The sequence below is a fragment of the Electrophorus electricus genome, chromosome 16 (assembly GCF_041902795.1).
Source record: "Electrophorus electricus isolate QZ-2024a chromosome 16, ASM4190279v1, whole genome shotgun sequence".
NCBI lineage: Eukaryota > Metazoa > Chordata > Actinopteri > Gymnotiformes > Gymnotidae > Electrophorus > Electrophorus electricus.
In genome coordinates, this window is record NC_137512.1 from 13,401,246 (window position 1) to 13,422,680 (window position 21,435).

General features: G+C 39.9%; 1 long non-coding RNA gene across 1 annotated transcript; it reads right to left on the reverse strand.

The window, feature by feature from the left end:
• Positions 1 to 5,151: 5,151 nt before the first annotated feature.
• On the reverse strand, positions 5,152 to 8,537 carry LOC145651738 (uncharacterized). The gene is made up of 3 exons (XR_014117680.1): positions 8,472 to 8,537; positions 8,176 to 8,228; positions 5,152 to 6,384 (listed from the first exon to the last, which is right to left on the reverse strand). It is a non-coding gene; the product is annotated as an uncharacterized LOC145651738 (long non-coding RNA).
• Between the last annotated feature and the right edge of the window lie 12,898 nt (positions 8,538 to 21,435).

Here is a 21,435-nt window from a genome sequence, read left to right on the forward strand (position 1 = left end):
ATACTCTGATGATGATGATATGATTGAATATCCCTGATTGGCTGAGTTGTTGGCTGGATGATGAACAGGCTGCTGGGTAGTGTAGTGTATACACTATACTTTGACAACAATTCTTTCTTAATATTTTATCATTATCTTATTATTTTATTATTTTAATTAAAATTGTTAATGTTCTCTTTCATGAAATCTCAAACAGGCATTAACTAGCATATCAATATGTGTCTGCTACTTTCATGGTCTTCCTTATGCCATGATAACTAACTAAGAACCTAGGAGGAAAACACACTGATTACATTCCAATTGGGACACTTGCATTTAACTATGAGTGATGTATGTCGGTTGGCTTGTTCATTACTTCATCATCTATTGTCCCAGGACTAATTTCACATTTCACTGATCTGAACTAGACACTTGGTTGAACTAGACACTTCTTTATCTCTCTCAACTTCTCACAAACACTCATACACACGTGTGCACTCACACACAAACACTTGTACTCATGCCCCCCCCCCCCCCCCCACACACACACACACACTCACACTCACACTGTTTGCATCCTTTATGATGGCTCGCCTGGTGCAGTATTGGCTGGCCTCCAGCCTGTCTCTGTGAATGAACAATGAGCTGGCATCCGAACTCTGGCTCACTGATAACCTCCTACATCCCATAAGTGACATCCCAGGCCACTGAGATCACCACTGGGAACAGTTACTGACCCTGGTCCTGGCGAGAGGCATAACTACATCACACTGATGTACATGGACCTCAGGATGACCATTCCCAGATCGTCCAGCTCTTGTGAGTGACTCATACTGTCCTCTTCCATGTGTCACAATGATGGTAGGAAGTTGTAAGATTTTTTGTTGCCGTATGTCTGGCTCACAGTAGTTAGTAGGTCAAAAGACACAACTGTATGGGCTGTGAGTCCCTTGCCATAAAATGGGCTATCAAACAACAGGCCATAACTCTTGACACTGATAATGCTATATTGAAGTGGACATTCAAGTTAAAGGACAGCAAATAGCTGCCCATTCTACAGCCCACTAGCAGGTGCATCATCAAGTCAATACACAGTATGGAAACACCAATGTCTTCCTCCACATGGTATTGTTAAAAGGCTGAATAAATATGAAACCAGTAGGACTGGTTTAGACAGTGTAGGTGGGCATATATAGACATAGAACTCAAGAAGGTTTTGAAATACAGACAGCAGTAGCTGCATTTCTTTAGGTGTGGTCCCAGTAATATCAAGAGGCAGTTTATTGAAGGTATATCAAGACAGTTTATGAAAGGTATATTAAGTAACACTGAATAGTCAGACTGTACACATACGCTTCTATCACCATAGGCTGTGATGCAAGAACCAGAAGTGCTGTGAGCACCTGCTTCCTACTCTCTGTTCTTATCCTTCAAGAGAATACAAGGAAAAGTCCGCATTTGCATGTGCTGGTTCAAGCAGCCCCACAATTCATAAATAAATTCATACCTAAGTGACCTTTAAGGCAATAAACTTCCTTTAAGGTAATAAACATCCTTCCCTAAGGCAATAAACGTCCTTAACCAGACCTCAGGAACTTCATCCTTACTACAACAGCAACCATCACAGACTTACGGTTGACCTCAACGTTCCCTAGGACATTCTTAATGCATTCTATTGCATCTCAGTCATAATTCTATTTGCCTATTGCTGCATTACTCACTGTATATATCGTTATGTACCAATGTAGGCCTATATTATGCATAGTATTGTATAATTTAATATATATCATCATTTTGCACATTGTCCAACTTGACAACATCTGAAGCTGCTACATGGTTGATGGTATCGCTACTGCCTACTGCTTTATTTCCTTGGTTTTGTCCACACATGATACCTCATACTGGAATTTCATTCTGGTCACTGTCATTCAGTACTGCCTTTTACTACCTCATCTTACACATGCATACATATCTCACATTTCATGTATGCCTATATGCTCATATGAGAGCATGGCACCTATGCACTTTCACCACTCGACTACCTTGTATAGATATTTATTTTTATTTTATATATTTTATATATTACCTTCTACAAATTCTTATTTCACTACCTTTTATATATATTTTAGTTTTTTCATCTTCTTTATAAGTAGCTAGAATGCACACTGAATGTCAATGTACTTGTACAATGAAAATAAAGGCTATTCTATTCTATTCTATTTAGGTCAACATGTTTTCTTTCCAGAGGTGGCAGACTTACCTTCTCCACATTTTCTTATCTTGCATTATGTCGCAAAAGGGGGAATGTTTATTCATGTGCGTGTCAGCCAAGATATATTTGGGGTCTTGTTATAAGTTCAAGCACTTTGGGCCTGATAAAATCACCTTTTTGGGCCCTTCCAGAGACAGTTTGGACCCTTATGAAATCTATCTGCAGTTCAACAGACTTAATATGTAAGAGACATACCCCAAAACAACTGACTTCCCAGCCACATGCAAACAAGAATAAAAACTGTGTTGTGAACAGGAGAGAGAATACATTACCTTTCCACAATTTGTTGCGTAAACAGTAAACACTCTAAACACAGCCATATAACAAAGTTATGTTTATAAGTATCACACGTGCTAAACTATAGTAGAATAGTTTCTTTGTAGTCTACTGACTGATACTCATTGAGTTCACGATTGGTTGGATAAAATATTCAGAAAATAACAGCCTGGCTGTATATAATAGCCTACCCATCCACCCTGAAGTAAGTTGTTGTATGCTTTGTCAGAGGCACTCTTAGACAGCTGCATTATCTGAGTGGGTGCAGGATTGTGAGGAGCGCGGCCAGATCTGCAGCATCAGGCTGAGTCACTGCAGCAGTCCTGCCTCAACGCCGGGGGCGCTCTGAGAACCTGGGCTGCATCATACATCACAAGCACTAGTGTAAAGCTCCTTGCCAGTACCCAGACACCCTCAGGGAAACTTCAAAACAACAAAACGCAGTAACTGCTCCACTCCTCGACTGTCAGCACGCTGCAGCTACCGACATGAGTTGAGACAGGAGAAAATGGTCTAGCAAAGAGTCCCCCTGACTGAAGGCTCATTTGTGAGACATCAGGACAATGTGAAAATAGACAAACAGAACTCATGTAATACAAAAAATGTTTATTAGACTCTAGGACATAACATTAACATTTCAGCCCTTAAACCTTCATCAGCATGCTGATGGGCCAAATCATTCATGTTATGACCTAGAGTCTAATAAACATTTATGGTTTATATGAGTGCTGTCCATCTATTGTCACACTGATGTTTTCCAGTGGATTCAGCACATTATCAGTTTTATCTAGGAGTGTGCACATCAGAACAATACCATGAGCTGACAGCAGGAAACATTCACTGTCAACAGTATAAATCAGAAGAAATCAGGTAATCAGGTTTGTACCTAAACACACACACACACACACACACGTGCACACAAACACAAACAAAAATACACCATATCTCCCTATTATTATATCTAAAGGACTATAATTACACCATTGCACCAGGATTCCACAACATCTTGAATAAATACCTCTCAAACAGTGCCAGAATTAATTAAGTGGCAGGCAAATACCCACTTGATAGAATTTGACAGACTGATAAAATATCATTAAACGATTTAATATGCAAACAGTGTCATTCCTGTTCCTATCATGCACTCTTTAAGTCGGTGAAGACTAAAATGAAGATGCTGCCTGAAATTCATGCAGGGGTGAACAGAGATGAAAAACTACAGGAAGAAGTGCCCAATGTGTATGCACAGAGATGAGCTTTGTTTCAAAGCTGAGCCAAGACAATTTCTTATAAAACTGATTGTTCACATGTGGGCCTCTGGCAAAAAAAAGGCTGCAGAGATTGGTATTAGCCGTAGATAATACATTTCTCTTAATGGTTGTGGATTTGAATAGCCTCTCGTCTCTGCTTCTCATCTCTCTCCTTATTAATATGCACAGTGGAAGAGAGAAAGAAATCACAAGACGCCATGTTATCAAAGGGAAGAGACAGTGCTTTTTGATCTATTTTAACTTATCTATTTTTCATCTTTATAGAATAGTTTTTGAAAGTCACATATTAATGAAGCAATAAATTCTGAAAAACTTGCATATGGTTGGCTGAAAAAAATTTAATGTGTTAAAAAATACATTTTAACTGTGTTGCTGAATTTCAGAAAATATACTTTCATTGCAGGACAATCAAATACTTGAAATAATTTAGTTATAGTGCCCTGTGATTATATGTTATTATTGAACAAAACAATAGCTTCAAAAATGAATTGATTTGGAATCTGTACAATCATAATGGAATTTAAGAAATAATGTAATTTACTTCTCTTAAATAAAATATATCAGTTTTGCTGTTTTGTGATTGTGACTTTTGATTTTGTGATTCCAAAAAAAACAACAAAAAAAACAATTACTTTTAAGCAAAACAATTTTGTCCTTTACAGGAATTACCTGATGCAGTAATCTGTTTAAGGTAGTCCAGGGCCCATTTGCAACCGGTTAGCCCACACTAGAAGCAAATGTGGGCTGCGCTGTTGCCAATGACTGGATTAGAATGATTTATAACCAGCGGGCCTGTGATCACAAAGTAAACAGAAGTGTTCAGAGCTCAGCAGAATCAATCAGCAACCCTAGAGCTGGCTCCTCCATCAGCCGGCAGAGCCCCCAAGAAGCTGCCTCAGCGCAAAACATCCAGCCTCTCGCTGTGTGGAAATTGATTCCCAAATTGAGCTGTAAGGAAAGCCATTATTTTTAATACTCTCGGAAAAGTGACAGCCTTGGCCATGTGGCTCTAGGAGAGCATTTATTATTTAAACAAAAAGTCTGCAAATGAGGCCATGTTAACTATACATATACCATGTTGTGGTGGAGACGTAAGAGCTCAGATCTAGTCAGATCTAGTCAAAAACAAAGACTTAACAAAGGGTAGTCTTCCTTTACAATAAACACTGCCAGGAAAATACATTTCCTTTCACTACAGTGAAACTAAGATGTAAATTCTTTTCTTAGAGTGCACTAAGAACTAGACTAAGAAAGATAAGGGTCAGAATTAGATTGTTAATTTGAATAAACAAGGATTTTAATTGTGTAAAAATCCACACAGAGTTAACATTTTTACAACGCTACACTCACACATCAAAATTATTCTTGGCTCAGAAAAGCAATGCTTGCCATTTGTCTGATTCTAATTCCTCATTAGTACATTTAAAAATTTACTCTTGGAGAAAACATATAACATATTTTACCATTTTATGCAATGCACTGACATTAATTATAATGTTAAATTATAATTTCATTTAGATCAAATCACTAATCATAAATACACCAACAGTTTTAATATACTTATAATATGCAAACCTATACTAAGGGAAAGCACAGCACAGCAAGTGGTTAATATAAAGACCTGATTTAAATTAAAATCTAACTATAAACACACAGTGTATGCCCATGTACCCAGGCATACACTGTGTGGTTACAGAACAAATTGCTCAGATACACATTGTGGCCCAGGGCATGAGTGCATGATAAACTGCTTTGCCATTGATAAAGCTACCTCAGCAATAAACAAACAAACAAACAAACAGATAACAATAGGTGCATCATCAGTGTTCCCTGGTGAATAGTAACTTCCAGTCATTTCTCCATCATGACACCAATAATACAAACAAAAGTAGACCCATAAATGTGATTGCACTGGCACTTAAATGATGCATCCGTGTGCCTAAAAGCTCCACGTCCAGCCAGAGATTACCATTCTGTGTAAGCAGAGTGACATTTAGAGGTGCAAAGCAGGACAAGGAAGCTGGATAGCAGATGTGCAGTATTAACCAGCATTTAGGTCACTGGAAAAGCTTGCATCTTCATGTACTTCACCACATGTTTAGGTCTCATTGCTTGATCAAGTGTCACTGGTGTAAAAGGACAATGGCTTAATAAGTTTTTTATTCTTAATTGATTCTCATTAAATCATGCAGTGATATTTACACTGTTTAAATACAGGTGATTTTACTGTATTAAAAAAGATAAGGGAAGTTTAAGACAACAGACATCTTAGTGAATGACATCTGCCATACCTAACTGATTTGACAGCATTTTTTATGTGATGCGTGCTGTAAATTGACCCAGAGTTTAAGCAATATCCATGATAGCTTCTTTATAAGCAAGTATGGAACTGGAAAATGGTTTGGTCCTAACTGTAGCCCAAATGACGGTGCTATTGGCTGCATGCACAATATAAGGATTATACCCATCCTTTTCCAGTGGTAATATGTCTGTACAAGTGAAAATCCCTGGGAGGGTCGAGCTCCACCTAAATCCCCATCAGATTCTGGATTATCTCTTCAATCTGCTGGAGGGGGTAGATTTTTTCTACACACACACACACACACACACACACACACACACACACACACACACACACACACACGGTTACTAAATGCAAAATGCAGCAAGTATGCTGGTTCCTTGCGAAGATGTGTAATTAAAAGAGTAATTAAAAGATAAACAGAAAGTAAGTGCACTTGGCCAATATCCATTAATATACGTATACCTTTTCAAAATCAGTACCAAAAACACATCATCTTTAAAAATCTAATATGAGCAGCTTACATGTTGTAATGTATTACAATATTTTTAATGACTGCTTAAGCACAGTTTTGAAAACAGGGCTCATTTTTCAAAGCACTACACACAATTCACACAAAAGTAGAACACCTCAGCTCATTTCATTCAAAATTACAACAATTTATAAAAACCCAATTTTGCTACCATATGATACACACACAGGATTCATACAATTTGATTCTGTTTGAACCAGCTACATGCTGCTGTGCTCAATCTAAAACACTTAACATTTGTGCTTTTTAATTACTGGGTTTAGTACATAAATATATTCACTAAACACAACACACAAGACCAGTACCACACACTGCTGAAAGGTTTTATAGGAATTATACAAATCTAATCATCATCTCTTTGCCTAGCTGCATCTGGCCATAGCATTTCATCAACATCACAGACTATGCCCTCTCTTGCAAGACAGTGAGGGAAGAATCTTCTTAAATGGTGCATCCTTGCACAGACTCTGCATCAATTTGGCCACAGGTCTCCTTCATGGCTTGAATGAGGAGTACCCTGACATTGTAAAGCAATGGGTTGGAGATTGTAAATCAGTGCCATGCTAGAAAAGCAAAGGAGAGTATGATAGAAGGTATTGGAGTGAAAATTGTGGATTCTGATGAAACCAGATTTGGACCAGAGAAGATCAGTGGAAAGATATATTGTCCCAGAGGATAATGCATTTCCTCTGTTCTGTATCCATTTGGTCTTCTGTTGTGACGATGGTGTGGATGTCTAAAAATGTGAGTGTGTAGGCTGTGTTGTAAGGCCCCAAGTTGGCATCGCAATAGAGGAACCTATTGTACATGATTGCAGCGCACATTGTGATGTCATTGTCATTTTGGCCCGGGACATTCAAAATAGTGCTGTGACCAATGAGGTTTTTCCCTCTTCTTACTATTGCCAGATTGATCCAATTCTCATCTATGAAAATAAAGTCATGTGGAATTGCATCAGCATCCATTTGCTAAACTCTACAAAAAAAGACATGGCCTACATGTGTATAAATGTAGGTCTTCTATAATTTTACACGTAAAAAGGTTCTGCATGCATTGCACAATACTGAAGCTTACATTACCTCCACATATTCATGCTGCAAATCTTTTATCCTCTAAGAATTTCTTACAAATGGCAGAGTTGTTTGATCTGTATTTGATGTTATTTAAATATGTGCTAAGGTTAGCCTGAACTCTATGTCCTGCCTCTCTCAATGTCAACCCATGGTTTACAACATGGTCAAACAATTTTGCTTGAATCTCATCTGATAAAGTTGGTCCCCCTCTCATCCTCACTCTCCCTCTTGCTCTTCCTATAACATTGTCTTCCATTTTTGTTAATGACAGGTAAACTTATCTGTTTCCTTTTTACACTGCTTATACCCAATTAAAGTGTCTGTGTATATCAATGTGCTCACAGCTGTGGTATTTTGAAAGGCAGTGCCTTGGAAATGGCAGAGAAGTGACATTCTGTGTCTAATGTATAGAAATCAGTTTAATGTTTTGCAATACACTGGGTGTAGTATTTTGCAAAAAGTTAACTTACAGTTGTGCAGATCTGGTCTTGGGTTTTTCTCCTTGAACATCAGGCTTCATTATCTGTGTTATTTATAATTTTAGTGTGTAATCATAAAGCTGTCATTATATTAATAGTTCCCATTGAAAACAAAACTAAATAATCTCTTACTGTACTCTTTTAATGTACATAAAAGTATTTTGTCATTTAACAGAAAAAATCAATTCATAATAACCCAAAGATGGAGTTTTCACAGAAACGCCTACAACAGGAAACCATTTAGAAACAAGAACCACAGGCAAGCCGATCATATGAATGAATAATACCCAGAATGCAGCGGACGTTCAGGACATTTTCAGTGACTAGAATCAAAAGCCTATAGATGAGAGGAATCTGCTCCTAGATTCCCTGATCTGGTGTCCCACACTGACAGTAAATGCAGACCTCCCACTCTGTGATGCATTATGGGTAGGCTTAGCAGCTCCTACACATTGTCCATAACTGTGATCTCCCCATTCACTATTTATGCCTGTTTGATTCATGCTCCTACATGGATTCATCTTACTGTGTTTATTTTAGGAACCACCTCTTACACAGCACTGATCTGATTATCACTAGAAGCCTCAAATTCCAAAGGCATTAACTTTTTTAATATAATACATCCTGAAGTCCTGACCACATTTTTTTTTTTTGCTATGATGTACCGCTACAGTACAAAGAAAACAATCACAGGCACTGCCTTTATTTTTTGTGACATTACATGGCCGTGTTAGTCTCTACGGCTGGTAAATTCATTACAGCCTGTGTAGAACAGTGAATCTCATCACCCTCCCACATAGAGCTCATTACCGAGTCAGTACAAAGTTCAGCTCTGTCAGTAGCTGAATTGAAGTGGCACGAGATTCATTCACATACTCAAGCAATCTATTGAACCTAAGTTAGGAAGTCAGGGTCTTGGTTAGACATATGATTAAGCACAGGACACCTAGAAAGTGTTTTATTTTATTTTATGTAGCAGGCCACTTACTACACTTGCTATAGTCATCAGGTAGATGGGATGTGATGGTCCACTGAGAATTTCACTAGATGTACCCAAGCAACAGAAGTAGGCAGAGCTGTTAACTGCACACAGATTCAACACAGAAAAACACTGGGTGAATTACAGAATTCCCCATGGAACAGGATTTTTTTTTTTTACGCTGGTATAAAAATGCTCAACTGCAAAAGGTTTTTTTAATTGTAATCATTATTCTTCTTTTATATGCACAAACAGGAGTGAATGAAATAAGTGCTCTGAATTACTAGATGCAGATCCACACTTTGAAAGGTATGTGGTGAATGACATACAAATGCCTATAGTCTGAAAAATAGAGATTGAAAAATGTTTTGGTATGAAAATTATCCAACCTGTCTTCTTCACACGGTTGCTTTGCTTGCCTTTCCATATTACACACCATGTCAGGTTTTTGGCATTTGTTTTCACAGCCTGCCAGTTACATCTATGGGCCAAATTTGTCCTAATTTGGCATGATTTGGTGGAATCTGAATGAAGCTCCTTACAATATTTAAGTAGCTAAAGATTCTGTGCCATCTGTCAAATGACACACTGTTGCGTAAATGCTAGAGATATGCCAAACTGCCTCAGTCAAAGGGATATAATTTTGAGCCTTGGGTGATAATTCACAGCATGGGAGAGAATGAAGCCACACTCCATCTGTGTACACATGTCAAACACACAAGCTCTCAAGCTAGGTAATAAAACACAACAGTGAAGAAAAATCCAGTGAATCCAGAAGGACTGCAGTAGAGTATGTGATTCTATGATATACGATTATATGATTCCATTTCCATATTATTTCAACTTCCAAATCTGTCACCGTTCTATCCTAGATAAACAAACTACGTCACTATATCAAAACAGATTAGTATAAATTAACTAAAGCGTAATTAACAGAAATGACATATGACAAATAATTGTTTTTGGCACAAACCCATATCACTGCTCCTCCACAACCAATTAAAATCCATCATTTACTTTTAATAAAGGAAATGACCCAACACTAATAAGAAGTGGGGAATTAGCTTGTCTCTCAATCATTTTCCTGGCATTAGGCTATCTACAGCCAATCAGCAGACCTGCATTAATACCATCATAGGCTGTAGAGAGAGAGAGAGAGAGAGACAGAGAGAGAGAGAGAGAGAGAGAGAGAGAGAGAGAGAGAGAGAGAGAGAGAGAGAGAGAGAGAGAAATAGAATCATTACAAAGTGAAATTGTTTTGGATCATGCGATAATAGTGTAATAATCAGTTTTGTGCTATTTTCAAACAAGTATCACAATAAATAGAGTACAGCCACTAGTGCCTTCTCAGAGCCAGTCAACCAATTGTCCAAGTAAAGAGACAGAAGGCTTTCACTACAGACAGCTTTTCACTTCTGTATTGAAATGTGAATGTAGTGTATAACACCTTAAGGTCTGGAGTCACAAGATTTGCTTTTGTCTTTTACTTCAATATTTAATTGTTAATATGGGCAAGGGGTGGGGTTGAGGGTTGGGTACAATTTTGCAGTGATTGGAAGTGGGTGGCCCTAGAACCCACCCCCAATCAGTCTTACTAACTCAATGCCAGTGATGTGCCAGCCTGAAGCGACAGCCTCTGTTTAAAGAATTCATCAACACCAGTGGTTCTTGCACTGCTTGACCAAACAAAATAGGTATGAGTAGAATAAGGGTAGGTCAAGAGATGAGAGTAGAAAGTTCTATAACAGTAATAGAGAGAAGAATAGCTGTAAGGGGAAATATATAATTTGTATTACAAGTCAAATCAACACTGTTGCAGTGTTCTCTGATGTTTAACCTCTGCTATAACCCTGCTATAACCTCTCACACTGGCAGCATTCAACTGTTCTTACTATCTTATCTACCCAGAGCTCCACTACCATCCAAAGATCTTTTCTAGTTAGTTTACACTTTATGAGTACGTAGGGACAACTTGCCAAACAATGCTTCTTGCATCTGTTTTAAACCTGCAGTGAAAAGTGCATGAGGTATCCCAGGGCGCATTGTGTCCAGTTCTGCCAGGATTTGGGCAGGTTGCTAATGGGTCAAGCGCTTGTTATACAGTGCCACTGAGCTTCTACGAGTTTTACTGTGTCAACTGCCAGACAAGCATGGATGATGCAACAAAAGGCTGAACTTAGAGAAAAGGCTAACCTTACTGCATAGCATGTGCATTGGCTTTGACTAAGCACTACTAGGCACTACCCAGATTCCAGTCATGCATGTAATTGAAATCGACATCCTCGACTCTGTCTAAATCGGGGCTTTTCAGTGGCTGACAGCCTTGAGATATTGTCCAGACTGTGTATCCAGTCGAACGTTGGTCTACAGAAACCCACGGTCCCCTGGAACGTTCCCACCCCAGCGCCTATCAATAATTCAGGCTCTCGGCTCAGCCAGGGGCAGCATGCAGGTTGCTCTCGCGCTTTGAACAGAAGGGCAAGCTACACTTGGGCCCTCAGCTGGCATTAATTAAATACTTCCTCCAGCCCCCAGAAACATTTCTCTCCCATCGTGACAGCATTCATTAGCCTTCTCCACCCAGTGGTGCACTCTGCTTGGTGGTGACCAACAACACTTCGCCACTATTCACACATTCATGGTAAACAAGAGAACAGATATTGCTCTGGATGGGAGATAAAGTTACTGGAGCAAAGCTAGTACCAGCTGCCTTCTTTGAATTGATTTTTAACCTGTGCAAATGATTGAAGGCACTGATGACTAAGTCAAGTCAAATCAAGTCAAATGTATTTATATAGCACTTTTTACAACAGATGTTGTCACAAAGAAGCTTTACAAATGTTCGAGTCCAAGCCCCCGGTGAGCAAGCCAAGGGTGACAGTGGAAAGAAAAAACTCCCTAGAGTCAAAGTGGGGGGGGGCAGGTCCCAGCCTCCTCTGGCTGACAACGGTCACCACAATAGTAACAACATAGACAATAAGGAGCAGAATAAATAGTGAAAGAGTAAAATAAATAAACAATATTACAAAGAAAAAATAAGCAATTGATGTCTAGTCCAGAATTCTAGAAGTCCTACTCTGGTCCTGATGGTGTGTATGTGTCCGAAACACATCCCACACGAGAACATCCATTAAGGGCAATGGAGAAGTTGTTGGCTGGGTTGGAGGTGTGGTGGGCTACAGCAGGGGACATCAGGGGGTGGTGGGATTACCCATGGCAGCTGAGATGGGTTAAGACTAATCAAACTGTTTGCCATTTTCTTCTGCTGCACAGTTCTGTGAACTCTGAAATGCATAGGCCTACTTTTCATTCCTGGGTTACAAATTGTGTATGTATGCACAAGTTTAGCTGAGACACAGCCGGGAGTGTATACTACTAGACACACCTCTTGTTTGAATGTCTCTTCTCCATCAATTTACTTCATTCACGAACACAAGGCAAATCTATTTCTGATCAGCAGGAGTCAGCTTACAGTGTGGGATGAAGGGACCCAAAATCTGAAAATTTGCCTTTTAGATACAAATCAGAGGCCAAGCAAACCTGCAGAAATTTTATGTTAATTGCTTTACGTTCATTTGTTCAGAAGCCACCATTGTGGTGAATGCGTGGGCTGACAAATTACAGAATCTATTTTGGTGCTGGAGAATGAGGAGCAGAGTCTACTGTGTGATTACCATCATCTCTGCCAATGATGGTGACTCCTGCAGAGAGATGAATTGCAGGATTCATGCACTGCAGATACAGAAGGACTGAGTGAGGGGTGGTGAGAGGGAGAGAAAAACAGTAGAGAGAATTTTGTGGAGACCACTGCAATTTTTTTTATTCAACATCTCTACATGTATGGCAGCCATCCCAATCCAGTGTCCATTGAATTCCGACGCATTCTATTTAACGAGGTAACTAATTGCTATGAATTGTTATGAAGCCTTCTGATTCTTGGAGCCAGGTCTGTAAGAGACTGTGAAACTAAACCGGGAGAAGAACACTGACCACCTGGCTTGCCTTCTGTTGAGTCGCCAAGCTGACTTGAGGTACTTCAGGTTCCTGTGGTCCATGTATATCAAGAGGGATGCTCAGCTCCTTCCAACCAGTGTCTCCATTGCTCCAGGGCTAGTTTGATAGCGAGAAGCTACCGGTTCCCTACATCATAATTCCTCTCAGCGGGTTGCAGTTTCCTGGAATAGAATGCACAAGGGTATAACCGTGGTGGAGTGTCTTGTCTTTGTGACAAAACAATCTCTTACCCCAACTTCTGATGTGTCGACCTCTACAATGAAGGGATACGAAGGGTTAAGCTGGTGGAGAATAGGTGCCATAGTAAAGGCTCCCTTTAAGGTCTGAAAAGCCTGATTAGGAGCTGTATTCCACTGAAGCCTCTTACTGCAATTGATTTTTGAGGAGATCAGTAAGGGGAGCATAGATGGTACCAAACCTCCATATGAAACCCCTGTAAAAGTTGGCAAAACCCAAAAACCACTGCAATTTCTTAATGGTGGAGGGTTTTGGCCAATTCAAGATGGCAGACACTTTAGTCCAATTCATGGAGAGGATGCCTGGCTTGATAATGCAACCAAGAAAGGTGACGCAGTCACTGTGGAATTAACACTTCTCTGATTTGGCATACAGGTGACATTTTCTAAGACATGTCAGAATGGCCGTAACGTGTTCTACATGTTCTGCTTCAGACTGGGAAAATATAAGGTTGTTAGTATACACAATCAGGAACTTGCCTATCATGTCCCGAGAGACCTCATCCATAAATTCCTGGAAAACAGAGGGGCTATTGGACAGATCATAAGGCATGACTAGGTACTCATAGTGACCGCATGATGTTATAAAGGCTGTCTTCTACTCATCACCCTCATGTATACGTATGAGATTATAAATGCTATGCAAGTCTAATTTTGTGAAGATTGTGGCTCCCCGTAGACGCTCATGGGTCAAAGAAATGAGGGGAATTTGGCAGGAGTGCTTCACAGTCACTTCATTAAGGGCCTGGTAGTCGATGCAGGGCCTTAATCCCCCTCCTTTTTTTCTCCACAAAGAAAAATCCAGCAGCCACTGGAGAGGTGGGGGGGTCAAATAAAATTAAAATCAAATGTATTTATATAACGCTTTTTACAACAGATGTCACAAAGCAGCTTTACAAATGTCCAAGTCCAAGCCAGTGAGCAAGCCACTATAATAATAAAATGAAAAAATAAGCAACTAATGTCTAGTCCAATTTTCTAGAAGTCCTAGTTTTGTCCCGATGGTGTGCACGTGTCCGAAACCCATCCTGCAAGAGAACGTCCATTGAAGGTAATGGAGAAGTTGTTGGCTGGGTTGGAGGTGTAGTGAGTCAAATAAAGCCATGTTGTAGCACCTCAGCAACATAAGTCTCCATAGCAGCCTCATCTGGCCAGGAAAGTGGGTATGGCTTAGCTCGCCATGGTAAGGGAACCTCAGGAATGAGTTTAACCGCACAGTCCCAAGGTCGATGGGGCAGAAGTTCAGTGGCTTTAACCTTACTGAACACATCCAAGAAGTTCCTATAGGGTGGAGGTATAGACTGGGGAAGTGGGGATTCAGGCTCTTTCAACAGTAGTGGAGAGAACCGACAAAGACATACAGTTCTGGAAACAGGGCTTACTTCATGACTGCAGTTCAGCAGTAGACCAAGAAATACTAGGGTCATGGGTAGATAACCAGGAAAATCCTAGTATGGGTAGAAGCATGAATTTAATTAATTCACTATGAAATAAGTCAACTTTAAGGGTGACTGTGACAATTTCATGTTTGATAACACCTTCACTAATGGGAATTAATACATAAATGGGATTCTAAGGTAAGTGTAGTGATTCCTAGTTGTGCAGCTAACCCAACATACAATAAAATTTCCTGCTGCTCTGGAGTCATCCAAGGCATCCAAAGAAACTCATTTATTATTGGCAGAAAGAACCACAGGTAGTGTAAGATGACAATTGTTTATATGTAACAGACAAGACACTCTTATGTGTGTTGAACTCCTCTTTCGCTTGAAGGGGATGGCTAGGTCATTGATCGCAGAAGTGGCCATCTGCAGGTCAGTGGTGATAAAACGAATTGAAAGCTTTTCACTTCCATGATAAATTGTATAGCATGATGGGAAACATACATGGAACATGAGGAGGTCCATACAACTGTCTGGTGCTCCATCATACCTCACTGGAATGGCTACAGTTGACACAATGAAAAGTAGTTGGGGACCACAGCTGAGGTAGGAGTCATCTGGGAGAGTCTCTGAACCATTTTGCGTAGTTCAGCGATAGTGGCTTCTTGTTGGGCCAGATTCATGGGTAGGCAAAGTATTCTGTTAAGAATGCACACACACGAGGGAGAGGATCCAAATGAAAGAGGTTTTATTAAAGGAACAGGGCAGGATAGAGGGGTCAGGTCGGTTTGAGGTCAAAAAAGCAGGGCAGAATCCAGGAGGCATCCAGGGTTCAGGCAGGAGACAAGGTGTGAAACACAGGCAAGACTCAGAAACCAGGAAGACAACCACATATCTGGAATGCTCAGTATGCAACATAGGAATGGTAATACTTCACAAAGAGAGTGCAATGGAGAGGTGCTTAAATAGGGGGGCAGTAATGAGGAGAACAGTATTCAGGTGTGTAATTAGTACTCTTGTGAAGCAGATTGGCGATGTTGGTGAGGTAGGCATGGCAGTGCAGGGATGAGTGTGGTTCCTGGTGTTCAGAACACTAATGAGCAAAGAGAGACCATGCCAAGATGCATGAAAGTTGTGACTGAAAATTGAGGTCTTCCACCAGATATTGATTTTTGAAATATTCCTAAGTTAAATATTACTATTGTGTTGTTTAAAAGGAAAATATCTTGTTTTCTTTGCATTATTTAAGGTCTGCATCTTTTTTGTTATTTTGACCATTTTCTGCAAACAAATGCTCCAAATGACAACATTTGCATTTGGAATTGAGGAGTAAAATTTAAAACTAAAACTAAACTAAAGACTACAGTTTATAGAATAAAACAAAGTTAATTTTACTCTATACATACCTATACAGAGGGAAGCCAGAGAAACTGATAATCTTGCAGTGGTCTCCTAATGTTATTCATTTTATTTTTATAGTAAACTGTGACCTGACCTTACTGTTGTTGAGACTTGCAACTAATGCTCTTGTGATAAACAATCAGACGAATTGTAAATTGCGAATTTATGACTGAAAGTCATACTTAACAGTGCATTCATGTGTTTCAGCTTTGTCTCTTTTCTGGCACTGATGCTTCTTTGGTACTGTGGACAAACAACAGCACCACACTGCAGAAGCAGATGGCACTTCGAGAGGCAAATGGAAACCTTTTATTAGCTTTCTTTTGTTCAAGATTTTTGATGGAGTTGGTCAAGAAAGAGTAGCAAAACTGTCTGATTACTTAGGGTATTCTGAAGGGCTGGAGGCTATAAAAATGGTCTGTCAAGTCTTTATGGTCTACCCATTTTCTAGCCAACGCAGTACTTTAATTTACATTTTTGGCTCTGCTGGAAAACAGAGCCAACATGTAAAAAAAGGGCTTCACTATTCAATTACAGAGCCCACTGTGTCATTGATATTCATTTAGAATTTTTGTTGTGGAGGCAGATTTTAAGATTTTGAGCACCCTGGTTGTTATAGATACCACACAAATTAAATTGGTATTGAAAGACAAAAGCTTCAGAAAGTGCTTTCCATTTTTAGCCTTCGATATACCACAAATTACAATCTGCTCTTGGCAGGTTTAGGGGTCAGGCCTGGGTCAGGGCAGCCAGTACAACATGTCAGCAGCTTTGGGATTTGCTGTCTCTTTTCTTTAGTAGCATTTCGCACTCAACCCCACTGGGAGCATGTTTTAATTACCTCATCAGTTGTTACTGCCCTGTGAAAACTGTTTTGAGAATCAGTCCAAATTAAAACAGCTGGCAGAAATGCATAATGCTTTATTTTTATTACTGGGCTAAAATACTATCAGAAATGTGCTGAGAAAGAGTATCGGTCCCTTTAACAGTGCCATGACCAAAAGCTGTTGAAAGGATTTTTCTAGAAATGTCAATCGGGGTTGAAAAACGATGACGTGGATTGGTTACTGAATATAAGGGGGACACAGCACGGGTTCCAATGAATTCATGTGCATGCATGCAATGTTAGGGGGCTTATCTGCAATTCAAGCCATAAGCACAAGTCCAATCCCTGGATAAAGTCTAATGTTTGTTTTCATGCTTCTATCTTCTGTTATGGGGGGGGCATTATATACTGTCTTCGGAGTGCTGTTTCCATGGCCACAGCAGCTTACTCCTTCCCCCTACAGTCACATAAGACCATGCTTACAGGAGCCCCATTATCAGCAAAACAACAAGGCTTAAAATGTACACATTAAGATAATACTAGCAGAGCAACTTTGTGAAATCAAGTATGCAATAAAATGGGTTGAACAGAGTAGTTCTAGTGTAAACACAAATGGCAGCATACGTCTTAAATATTCTTAAAACTTAAATATTCATTGGCGGGCCCAGGAACAGATAATTTTTTGTACTATTCACTATATCCTGGAAACAAAAAAAAATATTTAGCCATCTCTGTTTAGATTCTAAATGTAAGAAATGCACTCCCCAGACGTTTGTCAGATCGCATCGGTGACAAGGGTTCAGATCCTCATATGTACCAGAACTGACTGTAATATGTACTGTAATTGTAATAATTTGCTTAATATATGCTTAATATATGCTGTCCTCAATGTGACCTAAACACTTTTTAACCTTCCTTTATTAGCTTTCATTATGAGTTATTCTAATTATACCGGATCATCCAAAATCCATTTCCGTACTGTAAATCATGTTGAGACGGACCGGCAGACAACGCCCTGCTTTTCTGCAGTCCCGCTATGGTAATTTTGGTTGAAGAGGCACCAGCGTGTTTGTTATGCCCTGATCCCTTGGCATCTGCACACGGGGCGGGGGGGCCGCCGGTGAAGCCAGGGCTAATTGCTCCCTCTAATGCCCCCTCTGAGCCCAGCTGTGGCAAGGGCACAACAGCGTGACACTTATTGACATAATTAGGAGCAGCTGCTCGCGCAAATCCACGGAAATGAGAGGACATTGAAAATGAAAAACGAAAACATCACGAACGCGTGAGTGTTTCATCTCAAGCTTCGCAAGATTTTGATTCTAACCAATTCGGAGATTTTGTCCTGTTTTCCCATGTAAAGTATAGAACCTTCTCTTTTTTATTCTCTCTTCCAATTTCGCTCACCTGCAACTTCATATTTGTTTTCCCAGAGTTAAAAAGACCCCACCCTCTTTAAACACAGCTCACAGCTTTGGTACTTTCACTGAAAAGGATGGAGATTAATCGGATTTTCATAAGAGAGTTGAGTTCTGTTTGTTTATTCTTTTCTCGGAGCTGACTATGAGAACGGCTATGAGAGACAGTTTTTGATGTAAACCACGGACCAAGAACAACAATGCGTGCGGCTTTGCTGACGTCCGTGGGTCTTTTATCCTCGAGCGGATCGGCGTGCAGGCCAGGCGGTACGCAGTAAACATCTCCAGACTGGAAACAGTTTGCAACCCGGCAAATCCTATCAGCACGTGCTACCTGCTAAAACCTGATTACCTCATTGACTTCCGGATGACTTTCACTTGACGAAGAAATAACTTAAATGTATTATGAGGAATACAGATGCTTATGACATTAACTCCATACAAATATATCTGCGTATCGACATTGTATACTTGCTTTTCCTAAATAAACCCATTCTGTTGATAACAATATATTAGATTACATTGCTTAATAACTATTTGTACTTTACCCTCTTTTGTATAGAAGGTAGAGGCACATGTTGGGTACATGTATTTGTTCAGTCAATTATAAGCTATAAATTGCTAATTAGGTTGTCAAAGAAAATGGAATAAATAATGTACTCTGATCTATAAAATGAGGGTTTTAACTTTTTCAAGGACTCAATTGTTTTTTGTTTTTTTTGTTTTGTTTTTAATATATCACTACCAGATCTATCTTCATTGTTCAAACTGAAAATATTGTGTATTGTGCTTAGAGACTTACAGGGACTCACTGCTTCCTTGCTCCTAAAAAAGTGACTTTGTCGTAAGCTCCTTAAGTGTGATGTTTCTGAACACTATACAATGCTGGTTTTTGACAACTCCATTAAGACTAGTGCTGGTTTTCTTACCAATAGCCAGATCAGACAAAGGCTACTTTATGGAAGGTTGCTTCTGAACCTTATTTACAGACATGTCGCATGGACACTACTCAAAGTTTGTCGTGGTATGGACAGCACACCAAGCATTTTATTATTGATGCCTGTTTATAGCAGAAAGAATTGCATTTTTCACCACCACTCAATAGTGCTTTGCAGCCCACCCGGGTTTCCCACTCATGGCTTGAAAAGCTGTGTTATAAGCATGGATGAAAAGCTTGTCATTTCAAACAGCAAAGCCAAGGGATATGTTTTTTGCTTGAGTTGCATTTAATGCATTCAAATGCATTTTATAAGATTAAGAAGAACATTCTTTATTATTAAATATGCCCTGGACTCCACGCCTATCAGCATCTCCTGAAAAAGGATTAACATCAGCATGGAAAAAATAGAAAGTTTCAGGGATTTCTTCAAACAGAATGCCATTTCATAGATGCTTAAATCTGCCAGTAGTGTTTCAGCTAACACATGGTCTCAAGCGAACAAAAAACAATTCCCTCTTCTCTCTCCAGGAGGCTTGAAGATATGTTACGGCTGATAAGCCATGGCCAAGCAGCTAACCTGCCCACCACACTGCCTCTTAACCTTTTTCTCACTATGAGAGCTGACAGTTTATAGTGCAAAGGGCCCTGACTAGCTCCACTCAGCAGCCTGGGCAAATCATTGACTGACACGGAGGCCCTGAAGGTGCATGGCTGAAGGCTTTTTTTCTTCTTTTTTTGTTTACCATTACCAGTCAGCATGGTAACCCAAAGGCTAGCTGCTAATTGGGCTGGGCCACTGATCTAGAAAAGTGAAGTGGGATGGGCCTTTCTTGGGTACAGGTCTGAGATCAGTTCTGGGATGTGCTCAGTGCAATTGGGACTGAGAAGGAGGAGTTGGAAAGCACTGGTTCTAGGACTGTGTTGGCGAGAGGAAAAACAATGCACTGGAAGTGGGTGGAGGGGCATGCTGTGGACCAGGGAACAGTGGTGATAGGCCTGCTGGCACCGTCTGTTGAGCTTTGATTACATCCTCGAATTCACAGTTGCCGCTCTCTCTGTGTGGCAGGATGCTGACACATAGAAAGGAGATGTGTTACTCCACATGAAAGGGAGGAGACCCACATTAGGCAATAGATTTATTGCCTATTTTTGTAACACCTATTCTGCACCTACATTTGCTAGTCATATTATCAGGCACATCTGTCTTATAGGCGTGTTTAATAGACATAAAATTTATACATGATAGCTGCAATGTTTGGTCAGCCACCATCTACTTTGTTACTGGTTACTTTGTTACTTTGCAGGCCCACTGCAGGCTGAATATATTTGTGTGTGTGGGCCATTCTCAACACAGCAGTGACACTGACACAGTAGTGGGTGTAGCGTGGCTATGAATGTATCAGGCACAGCAGAAGCTGCTGGAGTTTTTAACGGGTCAGCACCACTGCTGTGTTGGGAGTCCAGCCAACATCAGTCTTGTGATTCGAAACCATAGAAGAAGAGGATGGAGAATGGATAACATGAATTGGGCATGGTCGCAAAGGTTTTAGTCTATCTACAAAGCATTTCTGATTAATAAATTATTCTAATAAAGTGGGTGGACATTGTATATACCACTGCAAATGGTAGTATGTTTAATGTAAGACAGGACTTTCTTGTGGATCATGAATTCAATTTTGCTTTTTGATGTACATATTTCAACTTTATGACAACCCCTGTCCATAAAAAAAAAATATTAAAGTGGAATTCTTGCAGACCCGTTTTTTTTTTTTCTCGTTTTTTTTTCCCCACAGCACTGTTTCAACTGACAGCTCCCTTACCCGTGCTCTGTGCACCAGCACAATTAATGGCAGAGGGATTCTATTGCAACAGGCTGCAGAGCTCCACCTGTGCACAATGACAGGAGAGCTCATAGGGTACAGCTGGTCCTTACTGCTTCCAGCACTGATCAGAATATGAATAAGAAAATAATGGATAAATATAGAATAGCAGAAATAACTAAAGATACAGTTGTGTTCAGAATAATAGCAATGTGTTTAAAAACGTGAGTAAAGCTCA